Source organism: Procambarus clarkii, chromosome 4 (assembly GCF_040958095.1).
Source record: "Procambarus clarkii isolate CNS0578487 chromosome 4, FALCON_Pclarkii_2.0, whole genome shotgun sequence".
NCBI classification, from domain to species: domain Eukaryota; kingdom Metazoa; phylum Arthropoda; class Malacostraca; order Decapoda; family Cambaridae; genus Procambarus; species Procambarus clarkii.
In genome coordinates this window covers 1,014,815-1,023,680 of record NC_091153.1, presented here as the reverse complement: position 1 = coordinate 1,023,680, position 8,866 = coordinate 1,014,815, and positions in this window count along the sequence as shown.

Below are 8,866 nucleotides of genomic sequence, written 5' to 3'. Positions count from 1 at the left end.
CCTCCCCCCACTCTCAGACCCCCCCTCTGCTGCTCCCTCGGCCCCCACCCCCCTCCCAACACCCTACCCCCCAACCGAGGCCCCAAATATAACTACCCCTATACCACAATGACCAGAGACCACCCCCCCCCCCTCCCCCCGACCCCCGCCCAACAGAGAAATGGCCCCCACAACGCTATACTTACCCAGCCGAACCGTTCGTTCGCGTATATACTATTTATTGTTGAAAAAACTTAGAATAAAGCAAACCGGATTTTCATTCCCTAGTAAACACATATATATATGTATACAAAACGAGGCCTAGATTAGCACATATTAGGTATTGGATTGCTTGTTTACCATTCACAAACTCATTTGGACACACACACACACCACACTAAATATTAAATAATACATACCTTTAAACACACACACACACACACACATACACACCCACACACACACACACACACACACACACACACACACACACACACACACACACACACACACACACACACACACACACACACATAATTAATTCTATAATTAATAGAATTCTACGATCAGGTGACACAGATTAAGCAAGAAAGAGAGGGCTGGGCGGACTGCATTTTCTTGGATTGTCGGAAAGCCTTTGACACAGTACCGCATAAGAGGCTGGTACATAAGCTGGAGAGACAGGCAGGTGTAGCTGGTAAGGTGCTCCAGTGGATAAGGGAGTATCTAAGCAATAGGAAGCAGAGAGTTACGGTGAGGGGTGAGACCTCCGATTGGCGTGAAGTCACCAGTGGAGTCCCACAGGGCTCTGTACTCGGTCCTATCTTGTTTCTGATATATGTAAATGATCTCCCGGGGTATCGATTCATTTCTCTCAATGTTTGCGGACGATGCTAAAATTATGAGAAGGATTAAAACAGAAGAGGACTGTTTGAGGCTTCAAGAAGACCTAGACAAGCTGAAGGAATGGTCGAACAAATGGTTGTTAGAGTTTAACCCAACCAAATGTAATGTAATGAAGATAGGTGTAGGGAGCAGGAGGCCAGATACAAGGTATCATCTGGGAGAGGAAATTCTTCAGGAGTCAGAGAAGGAAAAAGACTTGGGGGTTGATATCACGCCAGACCTGTCTCCTGCAGCACATATCAAGCGGATAACATCAGCGGCATATGCCAGGCTGGCCAACATACGAACGGCATTCAGAAACTTGTGTAAAGAATCATTCAGAACTTTGTATACCACATATGTCAGGCCAATCCTGGAGTATGCAGCCCCAGCATGGAGTCCATATCTAGTCAAGGATAAGACTAAACTGGAAAAGGTTCAAAGGTTTGCCACCAGACTAGTACCCGAGCTGAGAGGTATGAGCTACGAGGAGAGACTTCGGGAATTAAACCTCACTTCGCTGGAAGACAGAAGAGTTAGGGGGGACATGATCACCACATTCAAGATTCTGAAGGGGATTGATAGGGTAGATAAAGACAGTCTATTTAACACAAGGGGAACACGCACAAGGGGACACAGGTGGAAACTGAGTGCCCAAATGAGCCACAGAGATATTAGAAAGAACTTTTTTAGTGTCAGAGTGGTTGACAAATGGAATGCATTAGGGGGTGTGGTGGAGGCTCACTCCATACACAGTTTCAAGTGTAGATATGACAGAGCCCGATAGGCTCAGGAATCTGTACACCTGTTGATTGACGGTTGAGAGGCGGGACCAAAGAGCCAGAGCTCAACCCCCGCAAACACAACTAGGTGAGTACAACTAGGTGAGTACATATACAAACATTCATACAGTCTCGACAGTCAAATTGCAGAAACTGTCACAATTATGACAAGGATCACTCATATTGGATATATACACACACAGATAAATTCACGTGGATAAGTCACTCCAATTACACGTATGTACACACACAGACAACATATTTCAGTGAGTGTGGCCCATAGTATACATTAATACTCACACATGCCAGCCCATTCACTATTAATTGGTGTACATATTCATTCACACACATGTTTATGTGTCTCTTTCTTATAAAATACACACACACTGAAAGGAATCTTTGAGAACATTATATACCACATATGTCAGACCAATCCCCAAGTATGCAGCTCCAGCATGGAGTCCACGTCTAGTCAAGCATAAGACTAAACTGGAAAAGGTTCAAAGGTTTGCCATCAGACTAGAACCCGAGCTAAGAGGTATGAGCTATGAGGAGAGACTACGGGAATTAAACCTCACTTCGTTGGAAGACAGAAGAGTTAAGGGGGACATGATCACCACATTCAAGATTCTCAAGGGAATCGATAGGGTAGATGAAGGTAGGCTATTTAACACAAGGGGCACACGTACTAGGGGACACACGTGGAAACTGAGTGCCCAAATGAGCCACAGAGATATTAGAAAGAACTTTTTTAGTGTCAGAGTAGTTGACAAATGGAATGCATTAGGAAGTGATGTGGTGGAGGCTGACTCCATACACAGTTTCAAGTGTAGATATGATAGAGCTCAATAGGCTCAGGAACCAGTACTCCTGTTGATTGACGGTTGAGAGGCGGGACCAAAGAGCCAGAGCTCAACCCCCGCAAGCACAATAAGGTGAGTACAATTAGGTGAGTACACACAAACTCATTGTTAATTTTCCCTGGAACACAACCCGACAAACCGTTTAACAACCAGGTACCCATTCACTGCTTCGTGAAGAGAATCGTTAAGTTAAGGATTGGTGCCTAGTCAATCCGCTCTTCCCTGCCAGCCAGGATATGAACCCAGGCGAAATCGCTTGAGAAGCGCGAGTGGTGCCTTACCACTGATCCACAGGGACTGCCCAAATATGAATGCCATCAGCAGCACTAGCAGTTGGTGTTACCAGGCAGGTTACCCATCCAATTACTAACCAAATTGAAAGTTGCTTAACTTGGCTAATGGGACGAGAAGCAGTGTCCTTTAAGTGGTAGTATGGCCGTTGTTATTGTATACAAGTGGTAACCAATAACTTGTGAGTGAGTGATGATAATGGTAACTGCGGCGGAGGATACTCACACATACCAGCCAATTCTCCATTAATGATAGTTCTTATAGTCAAACAAACCAACCAAAAGTGGACTATAGCACCAACATGGAAATGTTTGGATGCCATTGATCTCGCACAAATCGCTTATAAATGCCACCCGCCGCTATTTATAAAACCTAAACAATCCTCTTCTAAGCACGAATGACTACTCTAAGGCCTTGGAATATGTTCTCTTAGGCTTCATTGAGTCAATAAATATAACTTCTTTGAGTCGGGGGACAGGCAGACAGGCAGTCTATATATACATGTTAGGCTTATAAAGTGGTCTCCAACACCCATCCCACAAGGTTAAACTAACCCTCACTCACCAGGATGCTAGTAGCTCACTAACTCCTGGATACCTATTTACTGCTAGGTGAACATGTGCATTGGGTGATAGGAAACGCTACCAACAATTACAGCCCTGCCCAACCGCGATTCGAACCCTGGAATCCCTTATTGAGAGTCGAGAAGGAACACATCATTCATGTTACATATATGTGTACTCACCTATTTGTGCCAGGAGGATCGAGCATTAATCTTAGAGTCTGCCTTTAAGCCGTCGGTTGTTTATAGTAATAACTCTTGGCCTATTTCCTAACTTAACCTAGCCTAACCTATTCCCTACCCTAACCTATAACCTACCACAATCTAAAACCAAACCTAATATAACCTAACCTAATCTAAACCTAACCTAGCCTACACCTAAACCCAATCTACCTAACTTACCTAACTAAGCTAACCTAACCAAACCTAACCTAACTAACCTAACCTAACTAACCTAACCTAACCTAACTAACCTAACCTAACTAATCTAACCTAACCTAACTAACGTAACCTAACCTAACCTAACCTAACCAAACCTAACCTAACTAACCTAAACCTAACCAAACCTAACCTAACTAACCTAACCTAACCTAACCTAAACAAACCTAACCTAACTAACCTAACCTAACCTAACTAACGTAACCTAACGTAACCTAACCTAACCTAACCAAACCTAACCTAACTAACCTAACCTAACCTAACCTAACTAACTAACCTAAACATAACCAAACCTAACCTAACTAACCTAACCTAACCTAACCTAACCTAACCAAACCTAACCTAACTAACCTAACCTAACCTAACTAACCTAACCTAAACCTAACCAAACCTAACCTAACTAACTTAACCAAACTTAACCTAACCTAACCAAACTTAACCTAACCTAACCTCTCAACCGTTTGGGGGCCTCGTAGCCTGGTGGATAGCGCGCAGGACTCGTAATTCTGTGGCGCGGGTTCGATTCCCGCACGAGGCAGAAACAAATGGGCAAAGTTTCTTCCACCCTGAATGCCCCTGTTACCTAGCAGTAAATAGGTACCTGGGAGTTAGTCAGCTGTCACGGGCTGCTTCCTGGGGGTGGCCTGGTCGAGGACCGGGCCGCGGGGACACTAAAGCCCCGAAATCATCTCAAGATAACCTCAAGATCTCAAGATAACCTAACCAAACTTAACTTAACCTAACCTAACCAACACCCACCTCACAAGATCGAACACCTAAACTGACCCTGACTGACCCTCACTAGGATGCAACCCTACATGAAGCTCACAACTCCTGGATACGTGTTTACTGCTTGGAGAACAGAGCATTAGGTGATAGGAAACGCTACCAATAGTTTCAGTCCTGCCTGGCCGGGTTTCGATCCAGGAATCCCCGATCGTTAGTCTAGAAGGAACACATACATGTTTCATATTTCTGTGTACTCACCTATTTGTACTTGCAGGACTGAGCACCAGTTTTTGAACGCTGACAATATAGCCGCCGGTTGTTTAAAGCAATGACTCCTGGTCTATTTTCCTGTCATATCAACTTTTAAAATTATGAATGGAGTTTGCATCTACAACTGTGGGTTTTTGTAAGTTTGTTCTCACCTAGTTGTATTCACCTAGTTGTGTTTGCTAGGTTTGATATTCAGATCTTTGGTCCCACCTCTCAACCATCAATCTCAAGTAGTTTTCCAGAAGTTATGTAACTCATAACTCTCAGCTCTGTTGGAAAAAAGGCTGGGGCTGCATATTCAATTATTTGTCTCGCATAGGTTGAAAAAAAGGTTCATTCTTCTTTACACGTTAGAAATGTTACTTTGAAAATGTTCTATCCAAGTCGGATAGAACATGTTCTAAATCCGGATAGACCTGCGTTCGAGCCTGTCGAAACGGTTGCAATTACAGGACACATATTGTCCTCTCCTGTAGCAGCATCAGGTTCGATAGATTCTCTGGACAGCCGATGGCAGTTCCACTGACCTTCTGGCAGTTCTCACGTTGACAAATTTAAAACTGTTTTTTTTATTAAAAAAAAACGCCACATTCCTTAGATGTTTAAATTTTTTATCTCTGTCCGTGTATGTGTCTTGAGTTGAGTTTTGATTCCTTGTGTTTCTTGATTCCTTGTGATTCTTGATTCCGTGTGTGTCTTGATTCCGTTTGTCTTGATTCCTCGTGTTTCTTGATTCCGTGTGTGCCTTGATTCCTTGTGTGTCTTGATTCCTTGTGTTTCTTGATTCAGTGTGTGTCTTGATTCCGTGTGTGTCTTGATTCCGTGTGTGTCTTGATTCCGTCTGTGCCTTGGTTCCTTGTGTTTCTTGATTCCGTGTGTGTCTTGATTCCTTGTGTTTCTTGATTCCGTGTGTGTCTTGATTCCGTTTGTGTCTTGATTCCTTGTGTTTCTTGATTCCGTGTGTGTCTTGATTCCGTTTGTGTCTTGATTCCTTGTGTTTCTTGATTCCGTGTGTGTCTTGATTCCGTCTGTGCCTTGATTCCTTGTGTTTCTTGATTCCGTGTGTGTCTTGATTCCGTTTGTGTCTTGGTTCCTTGTGTTTCTTGATTCCGTCTGTGCCTTGATTCCGTGTGTTTCTTGATTCCGTGTGTGTCTTGATTCCTTGTGTTTCTTGATTCCGTGTGTGTCTTGATTCCTTGTGTTTCTTGATTCCGTGTGTTTCTTGATTCCGTGTGTGTGTCTTGATTCCGTGTGTGTCTTGATTCCGTGTGTGTCTTGATTCCGTGTGTGTCCTGATTCCTTGTGTTTCTTGATTCCTTGTGTTTCTTGATTCCGTGTTTGTCTTGATTCCGTCTGTGCCTTGATTCCTTATGTGTCTTGATTTCGTGTGTGTCTCCTGAGTGTGTCTTGTTACCGCGTGTGTCTTGATTCCGTATGTTCCCGTGTCCGTCAGAGTCATAGGTTAGTCTTAGGTTAGGTTAGGTTAGGTTAGTTAGGGTCCGTGTCAGTGTCTATGTCATTGTCCCTGGGGTTTTGAGTCCAGGATGCCATTTGTGTCCCCTCAAATTGCCTCCCTTATCTCCACCTTGGGATCGTGTCAGTGTCCATGTGTGTCTTGATTCTGTGTGTGTCTTGAGTCCGTGTGTCTTGATTCTGTGTGTGTCTTGAGTCCGTGTGTGTCTTGAGTCCGTGTGTGTCTTGATTCCGCGTGTGTCTTGAGTCCGTGTGTGTCTTGAGTCCGTGTGTGTCTTGAGTCCGTGTGTGTCTTGAGTCCGCGTGTGTCTTGAGTCCGTGTGTGTGTCTTGATTCCGCGTGTGTCTTGAGTCCGTGTGTGTCTTGAGTCCGTGTGTGTCTTGAGTCCGTGTGTGTCTTGAGTCCGCGTGTGTCTTGAGTCCGTGTGTGTGTCTTGATTCCGCGTGTGTCTTGAGTCCGCGTGTGTCTTGATTCCGTTGTGTCTTGAGTCCGCGTGTGTCTTGAGTCCTGTGTGTCCGGGTGTCTTTGGGGTTTTGGGTCCAGGAAGCTATTTGTGTCGACCCAAATTGCCTCCCTTCTCCCCACCTGAAATCCAGGTGAATTGAAAGACCTGCCCGAGGTCAGTGGATCCAGGTATCCGTCCGTGGGCCCCCGGATTTCAACCCTTTCCCACATTCTAAGGGGTCAGTCAATCAATCTTCAGCTATCCAGAGAATCTATCGAAACTGATGCTCCTACAGGAGGGGACACACAGATAAATCTGTGCCCTGTACTTGCAACCGTTCCGACAGGCTCGAACGCAGGTCTATCCGGATTAAGAACATGTTCTATCCGACTAGGCCACGCTGGAGTTGCCTTCTGTATCAAATTTTGCACTTGTATTTATATCTCGTAGTAAGGTTAGTTAGTGTCTATTTATCAACATTTGCAATGATTGACATGTGAAGTTGTGAGTTTGTGTTGACAGATAGAAATTCATAACAGCTTATTCGATGAGGTTGCAGTCCAGTGAGGCAGTTTCATGAATGAATATTGGAGAATTTAGGCAAACTGACGTGTGTGTGTGTATGTGTGTGTGTGTGTGTGTGTGTGTGTGTGTGTGTGTGTGTGTGTGTGTGTGTGTGAGTGTGTGTGAGTGTGTGTGTGTGTGTGTGTGTGTGTGTGTGTGTGTGTGTGTGTGTTTGTGTGTGTGTGTGTGTGTGTGTGTGTGTGTGTGTGTGTGTTTGTGTGTGTGTGTGTGTATATATGTGTGTGTGTGTGTATATATGTGTGTGTGCGCGCGCGCGCACGAATGTCGCGCTCTGAAATATGTACCTATGATTATTAGAGTATACCATTCGAGAAAAAATGTCTAACTATTTATCGGTCCATTCTCTCTCTCTGTGCCGGCCTTCCTGCTAAAACTTGTCCACTCATTATGCTGTTGAATATCTATCTCCAATGGTCATTTACCGTTAATTAATATATTATTAAGCAGATAAAGTCCTTTACAAATCTCTTCACCTTTTAAAGCACCTATCTTTCTTCTAACATGAATCACTATAACTCATATACTTTCATCAGTTCCAAACACTTTTCTTATTCCTTCCTAAACATCTTTCCTTATATAACCTGTCTCCACAAATTAATATCTTAATGATTAACTGGCAACTCCATGCCTTTCCCTCCCCCCACTCTCAGACCCCCCTTCTGCTGCTCCCTCGGCCCCCACCCCCCTCCCAACACCCTACCCCCCAACCGAGGCCCCAAATATAACTAACCCTATACCACAATGACCAGAGACCACCCCCCCCTCCCCCCGACACCCGACCAACAGAGAAAATGGCCGCCACAACGTTATACTTACCCAGCCGAACCGTTCGTTCGCGTATGTACTATTTATTGTTGAAAAAACTTAGAATAAAACAAACCGGATTTTCATTCCCTAGTAAACACATATATATATGTATACAAAACGAGGCCTAGATTAGCACATATTAGGTATTGGATTGCTTGTTTACCATTCACAAACTCATTTGGACACACACACACACCACACTAAATATTAAATAATACATACCTTTAAACACACACACACACACACACACACATACACACACACACACACACACACACCACACACACACACACACACACACACCACACACACACACACACACACACACAACACACACACACACACATATATACAAACATACATACAGTCCAGTCAAATTGCAGAAACTGTCACAATTATGACAAGGATCACTCATATTGGATATATACACACACAGATAAATTCACGTGGATAAGTCACTCCAATTACACGTATGTACACACACAGATAACATATTTCAGTGAGTGTGGCCCATAGTATACATTAATACTCACACATGCCATCCCATTCACTATTAATTGGTGTACATATTCATTCACACACATGTTTATGTGTCTCTTTCTTATAAAATACACACACACTGAAAGGAATCTTTGAGAACATTATATACCACATATGTCAGACCAATCCCCAAGTATGCAGCTCCAGCATGGAGTCCACATCTAGTCAAGCATAAGACTAAACTGGAAAAGGTTCAAAGGTTTGCCACCAGACTAGA